Genomic DNA, 20,779 nt, shown 5'->3' with positions numbered 1-20,779 from the left:
ATTATATACCAAAAAAATATATTTTGGGTAACAGAATTAAGAGACTTATCTCGAAGCCTACACGTTCAATGGCCACAAACGATGTCTTCACAAGGCAATTGGAACACTTTCTGCAATGATTTATTAAGTGGTATGAAACAACGATTGCATGAAGAAAGACTGTATAGAAAACAATTCAGCCAGAGCTGGCGGATATATAGATATTTAAACCCAAGCAGATCCCATCTTTACCTAAACAGAAAGTACTCTCAAGCGGAAATCGTGTGGATATTTAAAGCGCGCAGTGGAATGATCCCTCTAGGGTGTAACAGTTTTGATCCCGATGTCTTAAATAAAGAATGTAAATTGTGTAACATGCATGAAATTGAAACAATGCAACATTTTCTGGGCATCTGTCCTATACTTCGGGAATTTAGAATGATATCATTCGGAATAATGCGACAGACGTATTTTACATTGTCGCTAAGATATAAAATTACTTCTTAGAATTGTAAAAAAGAAATGTATTTTTATGAAAATATTCAATAAAGAAGTTTACTACTACTACTACTAATCTTAAATAAATAAATTACATTTCCTAGCTTCCCATATTTGCACCCAGCAAAATAAGTTTCACTGATATCAGCAAAGATTGTCTGCTAACCTTGGAAGAAAGAAGTTGCAATTTTTTTAACATCTAAGCCATCGTTAAGGCTTTTCCTCTATATGAATGTATATTTTTGAGTATTTTAGGTGTCTATATTTTATTTAAAAGCATAAATAGGATTTCGGTAGATACTTTGTCTGTTGATACATGAAATCATTAAAAAATTATTAATGATTAATTTGTTTTGTTATTGTTTAATTTGTAGCTGGTTTGGTAAAAGTGTATTCTAAAGCATTTACTTTTTTGACATTTTGAGGCTAAAATCCACAAAAATGTTTGCTGTTTTAGCAAAAGTAACAGCTGTTCAATTGCCAGCAAACTGTTACAGCGAACTTTTTTGCTATTTTTACTAAAATAAGATCTCTGAGTCTATAGAAACTAAGTTAATTAGTTTTTTTTTTTTTTTTTTTTTTGCAGAAACAATGTCGGTAGCTACCCATGATATGGTCCAGCCGAACTAAGCCCGTTTTTAATCATTTTTATATGTTGATCAACATATTCTACAAAATTTGCTTACTCTCCATAATTTTTCCTCAAATGTATGTTTGTGTAGTATTTGTACAAATGCCAGTAATTGACATATTAAATTTACTTAATCGGTTTACAAGTATCGATTGTGCTATGTTACACAAGTTTGGGGAAGGGTTCATGTTCTTGATTGTAAAAAGTTATGCCCAAACAAGCTTATTAACATTTTTAGTCATCTTACCCTATTTACTACTCAAGGAAATTTTCGTCGGAAGGAAATAATTTGAAGGGAATTCGGTCGAGCTTAGTTTTTTGTGCATCGAGGATTTTAAAAAGAAATAATTTACATAAAGGTCAATCTTTTGTGAACCCTTTTATGTACCAAGATTACAATTGGATTTCAGTTTTATTTAAAGCTAACTTAACGCCTTCTGCCTACGCTGGCAAGGGCGTAGGCATTAAATTTCACTCCCATTTTTCGAAAAAAAATCTTAATGACATTTGTGATTTATACATTGTGTCACCATTTATTACTGTTACAAATGACCATTACCAAATGGAACAGTGCTACGCAAATACATCATTAGGTAACAAATGCTACAACTTTTTCTTCTATCCCCAAAATTGTGGTTCTGTCAAATCACATATTAAATTTAACGAATAAATGGCCACAGTAACTAATATATCGGAGCTAGCTTTATTTGTTTTGAAAAATGCCTGAATTTCTGCCATCTTTCGGGCCAGTAGGGTTTCATGTCAATTGGTACATTTTCCACTTGGTTGCTCTGGAATTGCCAAACAGCCTTCGGGTCATCTGGAGCAAAAGCCACATTTGTGCACACTTTCTAATGTACGAGTACAATGGCAAATGGCCAATTTACACAGAAACCTAAAAAACGAAGAACAAAATATTTTTTGCTGCTGTTGAAGAGAATACTGATTCAAAAACTGTGGTGTAAAAGGAAGACCTACAAAGTAATTCAATTCTACACAACTTAATTGCACAAAGAAAGGATTTTTGTAAAATAATGCCATTAAATTAACATATTGTTTGAAATTTATTATTATTTATGTTACTTAAAATATTAGAAAGTTAACATAAAGTTAAAATTGAATTGAAGTTTAAAGATGTTTCTGGTGCCTTAGTGCTGCCATTTTTATACCCTCCACCATAGGATGGGGGTATAATAATTTCGTCATTCTGTTTGTAACTACTTGAAATATTCGTCTGAGACCCCAATAAAGTATATATATTCTTGATGGTCGCGACATTTTATGTCGATCTAGCCATGTTCGTCCGTCTGTCTATCCAAAGCACGCTAACTTCCGAAGGAATAAAGCTAGCCGCTTGAAATTTTGCACAAATACTTCCTATTAGTGTAGGTCAGTCGAGATTGTAAATGGGCCATATCGGTCCATGTTTTGATATGGCTGCCATATAAACCGATCTTGCGTCTTGACTTCTAGAGCCTCTAGAGTGCGCAATTCCTATCCGATTGGAATGAAATTGTGCACAACGTGTTTTGTTATGATATCCAACAACTGTGCCCAGTATGGTTCAAATAGGCCAATAACCTGATATAGTAGCCATAAAAACCGATCTTGGGTCTTGACTTCTTGAGCCTCTAGATGGCGCAATTCTTATCCGATTCGAATAAAATTTTGCATGACGTGTTTTGTTATGATATCCAACAACTGTGCCTAGTATATTTCAAATCGGTTCATGACCTGATATTGCTGTCATATAAACCGATCTTGGGTCTTGACTTCTTGAGCCTCTAGAGGGCACAATTTTAATCCGATTGGAATGAAAGTTTGCACAACGTGTTTTGCTATGACTTCCAACAACTGTGCTAAATTAGGTTCATAACCTCATATAGCTGTCATATAAACCGATCTTGGGTCTTGACTTCTTGAGCCTCTAAAGAGCGCAATTATTATCCGATTTGCCTGAAATTTTGTACGACGGATCCTCTCATGACCATCAACATACGTGTTTATTATGGTCTGAATCGGTCTATGGCCTGATACAGCTCCCATATAAATCGATCTCTCTATTTTACTTCTTGAGCTCCGAATGGGCGCAATTCTTATTCGAATTGCCTGACATTTTACACAAGTCTCCAACAAGTTCTCCAACATCCAATTTAATTGTTGTCCAAACCGGACCATATCTTGATATCACTCTAATAGCAGAGCAAATCTTTTCTTTTATCCTTTTATTGCCTAAGAAGAGATGCCGGGAAAAGAACTCGACAAAACGCTTTTACTTGTTTCAATTTATTTTTAAACATAACAACCATAGTTTAAAATAATACTCCTATTTTAACTTAAGTAGAGTTATTCAATACATTAGAGATTGAGTGTACTACTCCATCAAATGCTTGAGATATATCCAAAAATACTGCAGAACATTCCGCTTTATTTTCAAAGGAATCCTCAATATAGTGAGTTATTCTGTGTGTATGCTCTGTGCTCGAGTGGTCTTTGCGGAAACCAAACTGGTGTCTCGGAATTAAATTTAAGGGGAAATAACTGCATTTAATCTTTTACAAAATATTTTCTCGAATAATTTACCAATTGATGGTAGTAATGAGATAAGCCTATAAAACTGGAATCATTATTACTTCTGCGATCTTCCATAGCGTTGCAACGTACTGTAACCGAATAGCAGTATTAAAAATCTTTGTGAGCTTTCCTAAGGCTTTTAGTGGTAGTTGCTTAAATACTTCTGCATTTATGAGGTCAAATCCTGGGGACTTTTTGCTCTTTATATTTTAATTTCTGTAAGTACCTCCTTTATGGTTACTTTGGTGATCTTATCTTGGTATATAGATTGTATATTTTCCATTATTGGAGCTGAAGTTTTTGCAAAATTTTGCTTAAATGATGTGCAAAAACTGTGGCTTTTCCTACATCCGTTTTTGCCCATGTATTTGCATGGTTTTCAATGGGCGATTCGTTATTTTCGGTCGTTTTAGTTTCTTTGTTGCTCTCCAAAAAGTGTAATTTGTCTTATGATCATAACCTAAACTGGCTATAATCTCTGTGAACTAAGAATTTTTTAATTTCGTTATTTCATTTCTAAGTTTTTTATCTGATGGAGATCTTTTCGTTTGTTACTTCTTATGCTGTTTTCTTTTTATACCTTCCACCATAGGATTTCGTCATTCTGTTTGTAACTCTTCCAAATATTCGTCTCAGACCCCATAAAGTTTATACATTTTTGATCGTCCTGACATTTTATGTCGATCTAGCCATGTCCGTCCAACCGTATGGTCCGAATCAGACCATAACTTGATATAGCTCCAATAGCATAGCAATTTTTTATACCCTCCACCATAGGATGGGGATATACTAATTTCCTCATTCTGTTTGTAACTCCTCGAAATATTCGACTAAGACCCTATAAAGTACATATTTTTGATAGTCATGACATTTTAAGTCGATATAGCCATGTCCGTCCGCCTGTGTATCGAAAGCACACTAACTTTCGAAGGCGTAAAGGTAGCCGCTTGAAATTTTGCACAAATACTTCTTATTAGTGAAGTTTGGGATTGTAAATAGGCCTTAAAGAAACTTTTAAGAATACTTTTAAAATCAGTTACAACAATTTTTACCGTCATGTCTTGGGGGGAAATTAGCTTGGCAAAAATCGGAAATTTTTCATATCCCATAAATCAAACGAAAAAGTTTCTCAACCTTCTTAGGAGTGAGATTTTTGGAATTCGTTTTAACGTCTTGTTGCATTGGATGATTTCGAATCTTTAAATACAGCTTTCTTCGCTAAATGGCCATAAAATATTAAAAAACGGTTTTTGTTTTTGTTGTGGGGGAAAGTAAGCTAATTTTTTTTGCAAAAATTTTTAATTCAATGTCTTTAAAAAAAATTGCTACGTCAACATAAATTCTGTAAATTATGAAGATATAAAATGTCATCAAAATTGGACAACGGAATCGAAGGTCAGGCGTAATGGGTTAAAAATTTGTCTTTAAAGATATTTATTGAAAATATTGTTTGGGACAGATAAACATTATAAAATGAGTTTAAAAATGTTTATGCAAAATGTAGTGTCGCAAAATGCTATTTTTTTTTTAATTTGGCTTTAAAAAATAATCTCGAGGTAAGGTTGTCCTTACAGAGTTTTTCGCTAAAATTTAGTCCTTTAAAAAATTCGTTACAATTTTGTCTTCAGAAAAAATTTTATTGAAATTTTTTCTTATAATAATTTTGTCTTTAGAAAAAATTTTTAAGAAATTTTGTCTTTAAACAATAATTTTGAGATGGATTCGGCCAATGCTGAAGTTTTCTCATTAGAGAATGTTGCGCTGAAATTTCATTAAAATTTATTTAAAAAAATGTTTCATAAAACTTTTTTTAAATAATAATTTCATTACTAATTTAATGAAAAATTACAATAATTTTTCTCTTAAGAAAAATAGTGTTAAGGCAGCCCTGGCCTCAGCTAAATCTTGTCTTTGTTGAATATTATAAGAAATTTTATCATTTAAAAAAAAATGTTACTGATTTTTTTTGTTAGAAGAAATTTAATAATAATTTTTTCTTTAACAAAAATCATTTTGGTGGGCTCGTGGCCGAGGGTCCCCCTAGCTACGTCCCTGGCTGCCACATAAACCGATCTGAGATCTTGATTTCTTGAGCCTCTATAGTACGCAATTATTATTAACTTCAACAAACGTGTAAAATATGGTCCGATACAGCTCCCATATAAACCGATCTCCCTATTTTACTTCTTGAGCCCCTAAAGGACGCAATTCTTATTCGAATTGGCTGAAATTTTACAAAATGACTTCTGCTATGGCCTCCAACGTTCAATTCTATTATGGTCCGAATCGTAACATAACGTGATATAGCTCCAATAGCATAGCAATTATTTCCTTTTATCTTCTATTGGTCTAAAAAGAGATACCGGGAAAGGAACTCGACAACTTCGATCCATAGTGGAGGGTATATAAGATTCGGCCCGGCCGAACTTAGCATGCTTTTCTTGTTTTCTTTAAAGGAAACACTTGAAAAATTTTTAACACCTATTGTGGACGTTCATATTTTATTTTAAAGTATATATATGAATTTAGAAGATATTTTGTCTGCTTTTCCATTCCGTTTGTAACACCTCGAAATATTCGTCTAAGGCCTTATGAAGTATATATGTTCTTGATCGTCTCGATGCTCTAAATCGATGTCCGTTTGTGGAAATCACGATAGCGGTAGAAAGCGTAAAGCTTGCCGCTTGAAATTATGCACAGATACATCTTATTGATGTAGGTCTGCAAGGAGGATTGCAAATGGGCCATATCGGTTCAGTTTTAGATATAGCTTTCATATAAACCAATCTCCCGACTTGACTTCTTGGACCCCAGGAAGCCGCATTTTTGGTAAGATTTGGCTGCGAATTTGTTTGAGTGTTGTGTTATGACTTTCAAAACTGTGCCAAGTACGCTTCAAATCGGTCTATAATCTGATATAGCACCCATATAAACCGATCGCCCGATTTGACTTCTTCAGCCCTAAAAAGCCGCAATTTTTATCCGATTTAGCTGACGTTTTTTCATGTAGTGTTTTGCTATGGTTTCCCACAACTGTGCCAAGTACCGTCCAAATCGGTCTTTAACCTGATATAGACCTATATAAACCGATCTCCCGATTTGACTTCTTGAGTCCTTACGAGTCGCAATGTTTGACCGATTTGGCTGAAATTGAGCATGTAATGTTTTCTTACGACTTCCACCAACTGTGCCAAATACAGTCCAAATCAGTTTATAACACGATATAGCTCCCATGTAAAGCGGTCTCTCGATCGTCTTTGCTCGGTTCCTGGAAGCTTTAATTGTTGCTGTTTCGACATAAGTTTGGTATGTAGAATAGAATTATGCCCTACAACTAAATTTATGTTGTATAAATTTTTTGCAGAATCCATGGTGGTGGGCTCTTAGCACGCTTTTACATGTTCTGTATGAGAACTTTTTCGCTGTGTGCACCGAATCTAACTGCTGAATCGCTCCAATGGATTTGTACCCAAAATTAAGTTATGTTACTGCTAGTATGCAATCTTTATTTAAACATGAGCGAATTTTCTCAACATGAGCCAATTATTAAGCGTTGTATATGCACCAAAGCAGATATCTTTATTAGTTTGAAAGCAGTCCCAACTCTAAGTATATATTATAATTAAAATTTGTAACCATTTCTTTGAGAAGTTGCAAACGAATTAACAAAGAAAATGTAATTTTAAATCTCTGGTATAGCTTAACCAGCCTTTGAAACATATTTTTCGGCAACCGATATGTCAAAATTAGATTGAAAGCCACTTTTGAGATCAAATTTCTTACAGTGTGGCATTCAGACTGGGCTATATGTCATTTAAGTGAAACTTGTAGTAAATTGATTGATTTAAATCTTAATGGAATTTAATTCTTTGTAACATTTACAGCTAAATATATTATTAAAAGCTTAAACTAAATGATTTTTGTAACAAATGATGTAAAGAGCCCAACAAAAATTTGCTTTAAATTTTACTCACGTTTAGGCCATTTTCAATATTCTAAAGTTTCCTCAGTTAGGCGGAAGTAAAACGAAAACAAATATTGGCCATAAGCCGCATGAGCACGGACAGTCACTGCTTCTTCATTTGCACATGATATCCTTAAATAGATAGTCATTTTATATTGTCGGCTTTAAAAAACTTTAACATTTTGAGAATTGTGTTTTAAATATACACAAATTTTTCATTCTCATGTCTCACTTTTGGGCAGATACATATGTGTTTGAATAAAACATAAATTCAGCGCAATTATATGCCAGGGTATTTTTACATTTTACGCAAATGGATTTTCTCAAGCTTTCAAGAAATATCCATATTTCACCTCATAATCTGTTAACATTTTTATACCCTCCATCATAGGATGGGGGTATACTAATTTCGTCATTCTGTTTGTAACACCTCTAAATATTGGTTTAAGACTTCATAAAGTATATATATTCTTGATCGTCATAACATTTTAAGTCCATCTAGCCATGTCCACCCGTCTGTCTCTCCTCCCTTCTGCCTGTAAAAAGCACGCTAACTTTCGATAGAGTAAAGCTAGCCGCTTGAAATTCTGCTCAAATACTTCTTATCAGTGTGAGTCGGTTGGGATTGTAAATGGCCCATGTTGGTCGATGTTTTGATATGGCTGCCATATAAACCGATCATGAAACTTGACTTTTTGAGGCGCCAGAGGACGCAATTCCTAGCCGATTTGGCTGAAATTTTACATGACGTGTTTTGTTATAGTCGGTCCATAACCTGATATAGTTACCATATAAACCGATCTGAGATCTTGACTTCTTGAGCTTCTATAGGGCGCAATTATTATCTGATTTGGGTGAAATTTTGTTCAACGGCTTCTCCCATGACCTTCAATATACGTTTCAAATGTGGTCTGAATCGGTCTTTAGCCTGATACAGCTTCCATATAAAACGATCTCCCTATTTTACTTCTTTACCCCTAAAGAGCGCAATTCTTATTAGAATTATCTGAAATTTTATGACTTCTGACTATGGTCTCCAACATTCAATTAAATTATTTGCCTAAAAAGAGATACCGGGAAAAGAATTCGACCAATGCGATCCATGGTGTTGGGTATATAAGATTCGGCCCATACGAACAAAGCACGCTTTTACTTGGTTTGCTTAAACTTACAATCATCCTTTTTGGAGTCTGCATTTCCTTTCGATATTCTTGTTGTCTACCCGCACCAGTGCCATCGCCATAACCCACCATGGCCCAATTTATATGATGTTGCTTTTTATGAAAAATTGCTGGAATTATTGGTCTTGCTTTGGTACTTGCACTTTACCACGGCAAGGTTTTATTGCCAGCAATTTTGCCACGATCCCTTGGTATTTATCTGATTTTTTTTCTTGTTTGCTTATTGGGCTGATTCATAGAGTACAAGTGCTTAAAGGTTTGTTTTTTTAATGAACAGCATAAACATGAAATGCGTTATTGGGGTTATGTTTTTGGTGCTCGCTTCATATGCACTTTAGCCAGAGATTGTTCCATCTTCTTTCAGGATATTATTGTATAATAAATGAGTATAAAGAAACTTACCTGATAATATCAGTCCAAGTAATTGAATTCCCGATTGATTTTATTTAAAATGATGAAAACTGAAATCAAAAGAATAAACGTTCATAAGATATTAAATTTATTCCATTTACAAAATATTGCATCAAATATAATGAAATGTGGTTTAAAGGCGATGAAAAGCAAGAAGCATGTGCACATGTATACCATAAGTAAGATTTATAATATAGGAATGGAAAACAAGTAAAAAGGCGTTAAGTTCGGCCGGGCCGAATTTTGGATACCCACCACCTCGGAAATATATGAAAACCACTTTTCGTCCATTTGTACCTATTAGTATTTGATTTGGACCAAATACTAATAGGTACAAGTCATTGTTCAATTGTGTATAACAAAATATTGGTCTTTTTAGTAGCTGTATCTAAAAATAAAAATGTCGAAGAGCCTAACACAACTCACTGTCCCAAATTTCGGCGACATCGGACAATGAATGCGCCTTTTATGGGCCCAAAATCTTAAATCGAGAGATCGGTCTATATCGCAGCTTTATTCAAATCTGGACCGATTTGGCCCAATTAAAGAAGGATGTCGAAGGCTCTAACACAACTCACTGTCTCAAATTTCGGCGACATTGACACGACGATCTAGCCATGTCCGTCCGTCTGTCTGTTGAAATCATGCAACAGTTTTTAAAAACAAAGATATTGAGCTGAAACTTTGCACAGATTCTTTTTTTGTCCATAAGCAGGTTAAGTTCGAAGATGGGCTATATAGGGCTATATCTTGATATAGGCCCCATATACACCAATCTTCCGATTTAGGGTCTTAAGCCCATAAAAGCTACATTTATTATCCGATTTTGCTGAAATTTGGGATAGTGGGTTGTGTTAGGCCCTTCGACACCCTTCGTCATATATATAAATATGATATATTTTCCGGTAAGCCCGGAAAATATATCAGCAACGTGGTCTATTCTCAAATATCTATATAGCATTTATTTGAACCCCATATTGCCATTGCCCTCAAAATTGGATATCAAATTCGTTTCTAATCTAATTTAAACTCCTTATTGCAAAAGTCAGCAAATATGTCCGGGTTGGGGTATTGGCCCTAAAAACTATTAATATTTATTTCCACTCTCTTTAAGAAACAGAGTTTGCTCACCAAATTGACTTGGTGAGCAAATACGTCCTATTTGGGGGTTGTTATGGTCGTGGGATGTCCGGTAGACAGTTGGCCCCTAATGTTGATATCAGATACGTGGTCTACTCCAACATACCTTTAACTTGAACCCCATATTTCCATAGTGGGCAAACATGACCGACTTGGGGGGTATTTTGGGAGATGGGCGGCCACTCAGTGAGTTGGCCTTGAAAAAATATATCGGATTCGTGTTCCACTTTAAAAACCCTTTTACTTGAGCCTCATATTGAAATTTTTAGGGTACTATATAAGAGCACACAAAATTTCGCTTAAATCGCACCTCCCATCTTCGAGATCTGGCGTTTCTGAAAATTAGGGTAAAAGGGAGGGCCCTTCAGATATCAAAAAATGTAGTACCCTATTTTCACCACGGGGTCATTATGCACCATCTGTGAAAATTTCAAGAAAATCGGTTCAGACGTTTCTGAGTCTATAAGGAACACAGAAACATACAAACAAACAAACACAATTTGATTTTTATATATAAGACTAGCTGACCCGCGCCCGCTCCGCGGCGCCTTCATTTACTTTATATGGAACAAAATTTTCCTTGGAATATTTATTTTCGACAATTAAAGATCTTTTAGTGAAATACCATGCTAACTTGACTAACAGTTTAACAATATAAGTGCCTTTATCTGAATCCCATATAATCTTTATTGGTCTACGAATTTAAGTTTGGATGTAAGGTGTGCTCCATTCTTAAAATACTTAATTTCAGCCCGATATTCTCATGATGTCTGTTTTAGTGGTGTTTTCGGGGGAGAGGTGGTCCCCCAGATACTTGGCCCTGAAAAAACATCAGCATCGTGCTCTCCTCTCAAATACCATTTATTTAAACCCCATATTGCCATTGGTTTAGGGGAGTTTACACGATGAGGCGTCCTCCAAACACATAGCCCAAAATAGGTTATCAAATTCGTTTTCTAATCTTAAATACCACATATTGGCATGGTCGAAAAATTTTTACCCTTTGGGGGGTGTTTTGGGGAAGGGGTGATGCCCTAAATTTGGATATCAAATTCGCATTCTACTCCCAAATAAAATATTTGAGCCCCATTTTGCCATGATCACTAAAAAATTGCTGCTATTTTGGGAAAGGGGTTGACCCCCAGAAAATTGGTCCCGAAAGTGGGTATCAATTCTTGCTCTTCCCTCCAATACCTTTCATTTAAGCTCCACATTAACATGGTCGGTAAATATGCTCATATGCCCTAAAAACTATGAATTTTTAGTTCCACTCTCTTTTAGGCCCAAATTGTCTTGGGTCTTGGCTTGGGGAGGTATTTTGGGGGATGGGAGGTCACTTAATGAGTTGGCCTTGAAAATATATATCGGATTCGTGTTCTATTTAAAAACCCTCTTATTTGAGCCTCATATTGCAATAGTCAGCAAATACTTACTATGTGGGTGTGGGGTGGCCCCATAAACACATTTCCCGAATTTTGATATCAGATTCGTGCTTTACACCCAAAGACTTTTCAATAAATTTGTCCCCTTTGGGGGTTTTTTTGGGGAAAGGCAGCCCCCCAAACACTTGGTCCCAAAGTTGGATATCAGATTCGCATTCTACACTCAAATACCTTTCATTTAAGCCCCATATTCCCATGGTCAGTAAATAAGTCCTGTTTGGGGGGTGTTTTGGGGAAGTGGTGGACCACCAGAAACGTGGTCCCACATTTGGATATCAGATTCGTATTCTACTCGTAAATAGCTTTCATTTGAGTCCCATATTGCCAAGGTCGGTAAATATGTCCGATTTAGGGGTGTTTTGGGGGGTTGGGGTGGTCCGCCTAACATTTGGTCCGACAATTGGATATCAGATACGTTTTCTTATCCTAAATATCTTTCATTTGAGTCCCATATTGTATTGATTGGTCTAAATATATGTTTGGTAGGTTTTAGGATGGGGCAGCCCGCCTAGATACCCCATCCGAAATTTGGATACCAAATTTTTATTTTCAGGATACTATATGAGATCACACAAAATTTCGCTAAAAAAGCACCACCCAGCTCCGAGATCTGGCGTTTCTAAAAATTAGGGTAAGGGGGAGGGTCCGCCCCTCCTTCAGATATCAAAAAATGTAGTACTCTATTTTCACCATCTGTGAAAATTCAGCCGTTTCTGAGTCTATAAGGAACACACAAACATACAAACAAACACAAATTGATTTTTATATATATAAGATGGGGTCTCAGACGCATATTTCGAGGTGTTACAAACAGAATGACGAAATTAGTATACCCCCATCCAATTGTGGAGGGTTTAAAGACCCCTTCCTTTTTCTCAAATTCTCTTTCGACCTTTATTTTAAGTGGTCCAAAATCCATTTTTGACGGATATGATGTGGAATAAAAATTGTATGCAACTGTTGCTCAAAAGATAAACCGTTTGCTAATGAGAAGGAGGCTAAATTGCGGTTCCTATGACATAAAGTTAAGGGATAGGAATCAGCTTTGCAGAAAGACCGAAAGGGTCTTGCTGATGACATATGACTGTCCTAGACCTTGCCGTCTAATGTTCACCCAGAGAAGACTGAAATCTGCCTGTTCTCGAGGAACACGAAATTGCGCCACGTTTCCTCAATAGAACGATTTTGATATCTGACAAGGTCAAATATTTTGAAGCGATCTTGGACAGGCAATTGAAATTGAAAGTGTTACATTCAGGAGAGTACTGAGAAGGCTAACAGATGTTGGGTTATGAAGACGGGCCGCAGGCTCCAAATGGGACCTGAATTTGAGGAAAGTCCACTGGATCTAGAGGAGAGTGATTAGACGAATATTTTCTTACGCCTCAGTAGTTTTGAGAACTGCGATAGAGAAGAAGTGCAACATAAGGATAACATTAGACCCATAGACATACAGATGAAGTGTGAGACAGCCATTGCGGCTAGGAGACTTAAGGCGATCGGAGAATGGATAGAGGATAGGAGTAGGTCACACCATTGCGGCGTAATCAAAGAGATGATAGGAAACCAGAATCAAAACCTTAAAGTGGAGGGCGAGACACTACTGCCAGCGGCACAGTTTTGGATTGGCGAGAACTCTGGTATTGCCATCTGGAAGTTCGTGCTACCTGCATGGATCAAAGCTAAAGGAATGAAGGGTCTGGGGTATACATTGAGAACCCAGGGACTGCGATCAATTTCCGCCTATCTGACCATAATACGGTAATGGAGCCGGGGATCCGGGTGATCACGGAATGCGTGAGGTGGTGTGGTGTTAACGCGAGGACGCCGGGTGTGAATATATTGGGTTGCCCAAAAAGTAATTGCAGATTTTTCAGGTCGGCCAAATGAAGTTGATGATGACCAAATCAAAGCATTAATCGAATTGGATCGTCATGTAACTGAGCATGAGATAGGAGAGAAGTTAAATATACCAAAATCAATCGTTCATTATCACATAAAATGTCTTGGACTGGGGAAAAAGCTTGATATTTGGGTACCACATGTATTGAAAGAAATTCTTTTAACAAACCGAATCAACGCTTGTGATATGCACCTTAAACGCAATGAATTCGATCCGTTTTTAAAACGAATCATAACTGGAGATGAAAAATGGATTGTTTACAACAACGTTAGTCGAAAACAATCATGGTCCAAGCATGGTGAACCAGCTCAAACCACTTCAAAGGCTGATATCCACCAAAAGAAGGTTATGCTGTCTGTTTGGTGGGATTGGAAGGGTGTGGTATATTTTGAGCTGCTTCTAAAGAACCAAACGATTAATTCGGATGTTTACTGTCAACAATTGGACAAATTGAATACAGCCATCAAGGAGAAGCGACCAAAATTGGTCAATCGTAAAGGTGTCATATTCCACCAGGACAACGCTAGACCGCACACATCTTTGGTCACTCGCCAAAAACTGAGTGAGCTTGGCTGGGAACTTTTGATGCATCCACCATATAGCCCTGACCTTGCACCATCAGACTACCAGTTATTTCGATCTTTGCAGAACTCCTTAAATGGTAAAACTTTCGGCAATGATGAGGCTATAAAATAGCACTTGGTTCAGTTTTTTGCAGATAAAGGCCAGAACTTCTATGAGCGTGGAATACTAAATTTGCCAGGAAGATGGTAAAAGGTTGTCGAACAAAATGGCAATTATATATTTGATTAAAGTTCATTCTAAGTTTTATTAAAAATGCATTTACTTTCTTTTAAAAAATCCGCAATTACTTTTTGGGCAACCCAATATTTACTGACCGTTAACTGGCTATCAGGCAATAACAACCAGGACAGTAAGGTCTGTCTTGGAGTGCAAGAGGAGATTAACGCCTTCTCTGAGGATGGCACGATCCGCATTGTTTGGGTGCCGGGCCAGGGCCGTGGCAGAATAAGGATGAAAAAGCAGACGATTTGACCGTGAAGGCCAGAAGATTGCCATCAGTAAACTTGGTGAATCCGAATCCCTTCGGGCCGACGCTGTCCGGGTAAAGGGAGTGGGCGACGAACGTTGGGACGATCTGGATTGTGACAAGACGAAGTTACACGGAAAGGATATAAGAAGGGATCAGTATAGTTTTCTTATTTATGCAGAATAGGTGTGGCAAATGATAGCATGTGTAGGGCGTATGAAGAAAAAGCCTATGTCATTGCTCGGTTTTCGCAAATAAACAGTCTGTGGCACATAGGTGGAGGCACAAAACTAGATTTGAACCGACTTAGGTGCATGAAATGGAGAGCAATTAAGGACTTTGTTAGTAGTGCGGAATTACTAAATTAAGTTTTTTTTTTTGTAAGTCCAACATTTTTCTGGGCCTAGTCTTTTGAGTAACAGAAATCCCACCTGTTTGAAAACATTTGGAATTTTTGGTCAACGTTTTGGGAGTGAAACTTGAAATATTACATTTCTCAATGTAACGCTTCGGTGGGAGATGGTTGAATGACGGATTTGTCAATTTTGTCAAAATTTTATCTTTAGACAATTTCATCGACTTTTTGTCTTCAGAAAAAGTGAAAAAATGCATTATAACTTTGTCTTTAAATATTTAAAAAAAAACGTTAAAAATAGTTTACGGATATGTCTTCTTTAGAAAAATTTTCATAGAATTTAATTTAAAACAATTTTTAGAATTTTGTCGTTTATTGAAAATTAAAGTTTTTCTTTAATTTTTTTTTTAATTTTGTCTTTAGAAAATTTTTCTTGAAATTTTGTCTTTAAGAAATTAATCTTTTTTTGGAAAAATTTTCATTGAAATTTTGTCTTTAGAGAAAATTTAATTGAAATTTGTCTTTAGAAAATATTTCATTGAAATTTTATTTTTGGAAAAAATGCATCTGAACCAAATATGATTAAGATTGGCCAATACTTGGATTTTAATTATCCATGGATTACTATATCCAGTTATGATAATGTCCTACTTTATCATAACATATAAGCATTTGTGGTGGGTATAGAATGCGTTTTTACATGTTTTCCAATCATTTTTCAATTGTTGTGATGCGTTTGTGGTCACACTACTTGATTTCGTTTATTGGCAGTCATTGCAATTCTTGCCATCACAACTTTAATTGCACTTTGTTTGTTTTTACATCGATTCTTGTTGCAAACTTTGTTAAGAAGTTCCGATTTGGGAATTCAAAGTTTGCGGTTTATTGCACTCCATCTACTAAATTGAGAATTTTGCAATTGAATGTGATGACAAGTATTCGGTTTGTGAGGCTATCTGAAAACTTGTGAAATGAGAAATTTCGTTAGTGTGAAAAATCAATTACGAATGTAAGGGTGAGATATTCGTTTATACAGAATTTGTATTTCGATCTTTTTTTCGGGATTGAAACGAAAAGTGCATCGCATTATTCTCATCTTTAAACTCAACACAGTAGGTTCATTTTGGAAAAGTGAGTTTAATTTTACTTTGTAAGCCCCACACCGAATATTAATAAGAACGGATCATATCCGGATATATCTTATATATAAAAATCAATGTGTGTTTGTTTGTAGGTTTGTTTGTTTGTGTGTTCCTTATAAACTCAGAAACGGCTGAACCGATTTTCTTGAAATTTTTAAAGATGGTGCATAAAGACCTCGTGGTGAAAATAGGATACTACAATTTTTGATATCTCCCCTTACCCTAATTTTCAGAAACGCCAGATCTCGGAGATGGGTGGTGCTAAAATTTGGTATTCAAATTTCGGATGGGGTACCAAGGGGGCTGCCCCACCCTAAAACCTACTAAACATATATTTAGACCAATCACGGCAATATGGGACTCAAATGAAAGGTATTTAGGATAAGAAAAGGTATCTGATATCCAATTGTCGGACCAAGTGCTAGGGGGACGACCCCAAGCCCCAAAACACCCCTAAATCGGACATATTTACCGATCATGGCAATATAGGACTCAAATGAAAGATATTTGCGAGTAGAATACGAATCTGATATCCAAATGTGGGACCACGTTCCTGGGGATCCACCCCTTTCCCAAAACAACCCCCAAACAGGACTTATTTACTGACCATGGGAATATGGGGCTTAAATGAAAGGTATTTGAGTGTAGAATTCGAATCTGATATCCAAATATGGGACCAAGTGTTTGGGGGCCGCCTCTTTCCAAGGACATCCCCCAAAGGGAAAAATTTTACGACCATAGCAATATGGGGCTCAAATGAAAGGTCTTTGGGAATAAAGCACGAATCTGATATCAATATTAGAGAAAGGTGTCTATGCCCCCCCCCCCCAACCCCCACAACACCCCCAAAATAGTAAGTATTTTTTGACTATTGCAATATGAGGCTCAAATAAGAGGTTTTTTTTTTTTTTAAAGTGGAACACGAATCCGATATATATTTTCAAGGCCAACTCACTGAGTTGCCACCCCTCCCACAAAACACTCCCAAGCCGGTCATGTTTGCCGACTATGGAAATATGGTGCTCAAATTAAAGGTATGTAGGAGTAGACCACGTATCTGATATCAACATTAGGGGCCAACTGTCTACCGGACGTTCCACTACCATAACAACCCCCAAATAGGACGTATTTTCTCACCAAGACAGTTTGGGTCGTAAAGAGAGTGGAACTAAATATTCATAGTTTTTAGGGCCAATAGCCCAACCCGAACATATTTGCTGACTTTTGGAATAAGTAGTTTAAATGAGATTAGAAAACGAATTTGATATCCAATTTTGAGGCCAATGGCAATATGGGGTTCAAATAAATGATATATATATATATGAGAATAGAGCACATTGCTGACATATTTTCCGGGCTTTGTGTTTGGGGGACCACCCCAATCCCCAAAACATCCCAAAATCGGACAAATTTACCGACCAAGTCAATGTGGAACTTAAATGAAATGTATTGGGGGGTAGAGCAAGAATTGATACCTATTTTCGGGACCAATACCCCACAAACAGCAATTTTTTACTGACCATCGCAATATGGGGCTCAAATAAAGGAATTTGGGAGTAGAATACGAATTTGATATCCAAATGTAGGACAATGTATTTAGGGCATCACCCCTTTCCCAAAACACCCCCAAAAGGAAAAAAATTTCGACCATGCCAATATGTGGCTCAAATGAAAATTATTTGAGATTAGAAAACGAATTTGATAACGTATTTTGGGGCTATGTGTTTGGGGACGCCTCATCCTTTAACTCTTCTTAAGCTAATGGCAATATGGGGTTTAAATAAATGGTATTTGAGAGAAGAGCACGATGCTGATATTTTTTCAGGGCCAAGTATCTGGGGGACCACCCCTCCCCCGAAAAAACCACTAAATCAGACATCATGGGTATATCGGGCTGAAATGAAGTATTTTAAAAATGGAGTACACCTTACATCCAAAACTTAAATTCGTAGACCAATAAAGATCTCTTATAGCCCGGCTTACGTTGGTCAGTAATGAAATTTAGCTGAGGCATGGTCCGTTTAGCCCATCTGACCCACTGAGCAATATAAAATTATGAATTAGTTAGTACTTTTTGACATTTATTCTACACACTGTCCAAATTAGACCATGTTTAGACATAAATTTAACTACAGAAAACACTAAAATAAGGCGTTAAACTAGAATTGTTTCACATTGAAAATTGTATAAAGTAGTACAATTTCTCTATACGAATTAAGCTATGGTTAGAAGAAGATAACGCCATTTGTGTTTTTTTTTCTATTTTCTTAGTTTGTGTGTTTTTGCACAAAAAGCTTTGAAAATGCAACATTTGCAATGAAATGAATGTATTCTCATTGAAATGCAATATGCTCACTCTTCACAGCTAAAATCATCTTCCTTCGGCTACTTGCTACATTTGTAGTGGAAATGAACTTTTCAAGTGTTTTTTTGCTTTGGTCGGACGGAATAATAATTCATGAATACTGAATTGAGTTGAATACATAAGTAATGCTTATCTAATTTGGGGTTCAAGGCTGTATTCGACATTTGAAAGGTAAATGTTGGAGATTTTATTCAATTAGTTAAGTTTGTGGATATTGTAGCTCCCATTAAAAGTGTATGCGTCAGTTCAAATTTTGAAAACAATGTGAAATTATTGGATTTATAAAATCGAACGGAAAACTTATCCACATAGAATAAAAGTTGCATGCTCCAGGTTCTCCAGAATTAAAAACAGAAATATCAGGTTAAGACGGATCTAGATTTTATTTTGCAGGGAAGTTATTGTGCAACATTTCAGCTTAAACGGATGAGATTTACACATTGTAGAGGCTCACAATTCCAATCAGGAGATTGAATTATAAGAGAGCTATTTCTAAACATAGGCCTATTAGGCCCATTTATATTGAATTGCATGCAAAAGAAGTAATTGCTCTCACTTCTGTGAAAACTTCACCGAATATGAGCTTTATTAAGTTAAAAGGCGGTTTAATTCCCAGTGAATTAAATAATTCTAGTGGGTCTGACTACTGATCCGTAGCCTTACCAAACCGTTCCTGTTTTAAGTAACTTTTTACAAATTGATGCCACAATAAAAAGAACTCTAAATGTTGACGCCATTTCATTGCAGAAAATGTTACTTTGTAACACATTTTCTTACAGTTTATTAGCAAATTGGTAATGCATTAATAAACACTTCTGCTAATGGTTGTTTTGGCAAAATTCAGAAAATTTTCCAATTATTATTATGATCCAATATTTCCCCCAAGTTGCCAGATTTTAGTAACCATGCGGTTATCAACGAAGTCTTAAAAAATACTATGTACATTTTTCTATGCCTGCAATTAATTGTAGAAAGTCACTTAGGATAATTTTATTTCATTCAAACATGTATACACATAGTGAACTATCCTATGGTGGGTAGTCGAATTACTAAATAGTAATCAAAACTCGAGCATTGAGGTGAGGACTTATGTCATGAACTTGGCAGTTGGAAATGTGTTAATTATTTGTTATAAATTTTCTTTTTGTACCTTCCACCACAACAGTGATACTGGATAGCATAATTTATACAACTTGCTTGTAACACCCTGGGCAACATGAGCCCTTAAGTAAGAAGACTTTAAGTTTGGTTTTGAGAGCTTTGGTGAGCTTTTGTTGATTCTTCTATTGAATGTGATTTCTTGGAGAGAAGCCATCGAAATTATACAAAATAATCGGATGTCAGTTGATGGTTCCCCAGAATCAAAATTACATACACTTATACATAAAACACACACATATTTCTTAAATCTAAGTTATTTGTTTTTATTGACTCCATTGCATTATAGGGTCAATGCTTTTGTAGAAATTATATAGGCTAATGCATTCTCCCAAAATGTGTACGAGAAATGTAGCAGTATCAGCAGAATGAGTTCCGTGGCCACAATATTGGAATGAGTTTATTATCTTTTGAAATGTATTGCAAGTGCTGCCTAATCATTTGCTGTCTGTGGCCGTGACATTAATTTGTCGCTAACAATTTGCTTGTGACTACGGGTTTATTGATGTAATTTAATATTCTTTTGTTTATGCCACTTTTCAGTGGAATGTTCATATAATTGACAAATTTAATGAACATGCTTTAAACATTAAGCAAATGAAATTATTATTGAAATTTAATATTTTTTAAGTACATATTTACAATCATTTGCTTATCATATTCCTAACATATCTGTTATCATAATTACTTAATCTAATCCCGGGTTTTTCTTGATTGTATTAATTTAATGTTTTAATTCATCATAAATATATTTTTATGAACTACTGACATCATTATTTTCAAGAAGTTCTTTTACTTTATACATTCCCTTATATTCTGGATCCAATTTAAAGCGTGGTTCATTTCTTAGCAAAACCAGATCACCTATATTTAATTTACAACAGTGTTTCTATCATAAAATTCTATCTGTTTTATTCTATGCCTATCTAATAATGATTGAGCTCTTTTATAAGCTATTTCTAACCTAAACTTTATTTCCTTAGCA

General features: G+C 35.7%; 1 protein-coding gene across 2 annotated transcripts in view; it reads right to left on the bottom strand.

Moving 5' to 3' along the window:
- The window catches only part of LOC106093711 (uncharacterized), a 504,285-nt gene that overhangs the window by 285,683 nt on the left and 197,823 nt on the right, over positions 1 to 20,779 (bottom strand). For both annotated transcript variants that reach the window (XM_059366857.1, XM_059366856.1), the window contains one exon: positions 9,230 to 9,288. The gene's annotated coding sequence lies outside the window, so the exon portion shown is untranslated. The remainder of the gene's footprint in view (positions 1 to 9,229; positions 9,289 to 20,779) is intronic.

The sequence above is a fragment of the Stomoxys calcitrans genome, chromosome 4 (genome assembly GCF_963082655.1).
Source record: "Stomoxys calcitrans chromosome 4, idStoCalc2.1, whole genome shotgun sequence".
NCBI lineage: Eukaryota > Metazoa > Arthropoda > Insecta > Diptera > Muscidae > Stomoxys > Stomoxys calcitrans.
The sequence above is the reverse complement of the archived record's forward strand: the minus strand, read 5'-3'. Positions and strand labels throughout refer to the sequence as shown.